The 2,202-nt window shown below is 23.0% G+C and overlaps 1 protein-coding gene across 1 annotated transcript in view; it reads right to left on the bottom strand.

Moving 5' to 3' along the window:
• Positions 1-1,791: 1,791 nt before the first annotated feature.
• Positions 1,792-2,202, bottom strand: part of ncbp3 (nuclear cap binding subunit 3) — a 14,750-nt gene continuing 14,339 nt past the window's right edge. The window contains exon 13 of the mRNA XM_062959231.1: positions 1,792-2,202. This exon is cut by the window's right edge and continues 1,333 nt beyond it. The gene's annotated coding sequence lies outside the window, so the exon portion shown is untranslated.

Here is a 2,202-nt window from a genome sequence, read left to right as displayed (position 1 = left end):
GGTTCGAATCCCACCAGCGGCGGAAGTGAACATAAATAAAAACAACCCTGTTCTCAAAGGAGCCAAGCTAGAATATATATATAAATAAAGCCATAAGAGAAACAGCTGCCATAATATATAATATATACGTGGGTGTATATGTATATATATATAATAAAAGCCATAAGAGAAACAGCTGCCATAATATATAATATTATACGTGTATGTGTATGTATATTATATCTATATATTCTATATATTATTATATATCTATTTGCGCCCACTCCGTCTCAATAATTAATTATTATATTGATATTATTAATTACTGAGACAGAGCAGGGCATAAATAGAAATATTTGTATTGATATTATTGTAATATCTATTTACGCCCCGCTTTGTCTCAATAAATAATAATATAAATATTATTATACTATATCTATTTACATCCCACTCCTCTCAATAATATTAATATCAATTAATTAATATAATATCTATTTACGCCCCACTTTGTCTCTATAACTAATATAAATATTATAATATATAATATATATATATTAAATATTATTATACTAGATCTATTTACACCCCACTCCATCTCAATATTAATATGTATTAATATAATATCTACTTACGCCCCACTTTGTCTCTATAACTAATATAAATATTATATTATAATAAATATAATATAATAATATATATTATTATATTAGATCTATTTACAACCTGCTCCATCTCAATATTAATATCTATTAATTATAATATCTATTTATGCCCCTTTCTCTATAACTAATATAAATATTATAATATATAATATAATATATATATATAATATAATATATATTATATTATATATATAATATATATTATATATTAAATATTATACTAGATCTATTTACACCCTGCTCCATCTCAATATTAATATTAATATCTATTAATATATCTATTTACGCCCCACTTGTCTCTATAACTAATATAAATATTATAATATATAATATAGAATAATATATATTATATATTAAATATTATTATACTAGATCTATTTACACCCTGCTCCATCTCAATATTAATATTAATTTGTCTCTATAACTAATATAAATATTATATTATAATAAATATTATATAATTTATATTATAATAAATACAATAATAAATGAATAATAATATTATGTATTAAATAATAATAAATAATATATTTATATTATAATAAATATAATATAATAATAAATATTATTATACTAGATCTATTTACACCCTGCTCCATCTCAATATTAATATTAATATCTATTAATTAATATAATATCTATATATTATTATACTAGATCTATTTACACCCTGCTCCATCTCAATATTAATATTAATATTAATATCTATTAATATATCTATTTACGCCCCACTTTGTCTCTATAACTAATATAAATATTATAATATATAATATAGAATAATATATATTATATATTAAATATTATTATACTAGATCTATTTACACCCTGCTCCATCTCAATATTAATTTCTCTATAACTAATATAAATATTATATTATAATAAATATAATAATTTATATTATTATAAATATAATAATAAATGAATAATATTATTTATTAAATAATAATAAATAATATATTTATATTATAATAAATATAATATAATAATAAATATTATTATACTAGATCTATGTACACCCCACTCCGTCTCAATATAAATATAAATATAAATATTATATCTATTTACATCCCGCTCCATCTCCTCAAAGGGGACTCAATAATCAATAATAATACCAATATAATACAATATCTATATAATCAAAACACGAGCATTTCCTTTTCTGCTTCCTCGAAACGTTGTACAGGTGAAAGTTTAATCCTAAACAAACAAACAAACAAACAAAAGCACCTTTAAATGGGGGAGGGGGCCGTCCCGATGCCTTCCTTGTGTAATATATATATATATATATATTTATATATTCCGGAAGAAAGTCTCAGTCTCAAGTTTTGAGAAATGCACAGCAAAGGAAGTGCCAAAAAGGAAGAGGAAGTCTTCTACACGGAAATACACACAGACGGGGCCTTGGACTACAACTCCCATCATTCCCAACAGGCCTGCATCTGTGGCTAATGGCAGTCTATATATATAGACATATATATATAGATCCCTCTGCAATAATGTCCAGGGTGGGAGGAAGATCCCTTGCCAGAGTCAAGAGTCACTATTGACATTGGCAAGCTTG

The sequence above is a fragment of the Anolis carolinensis genome, unplaced genomic scaffold, assembly GCF_035594765.1.
Source record: "Anolis carolinensis isolate JA03-04 unplaced genomic scaffold, rAnoCar3.1.pri scaffold_7, whole genome shotgun sequence".
Classification (NCBI taxonomy): Eukaryota; Metazoa; Chordata; class Lepidosauria; order Squamata; family Dactyloidae; genus Anolis; species Anolis carolinensis.
Note: the sequence above shows the minus strand (reverse complement) of the source record. Positions and strands in the feature narration are given on the sequence as shown.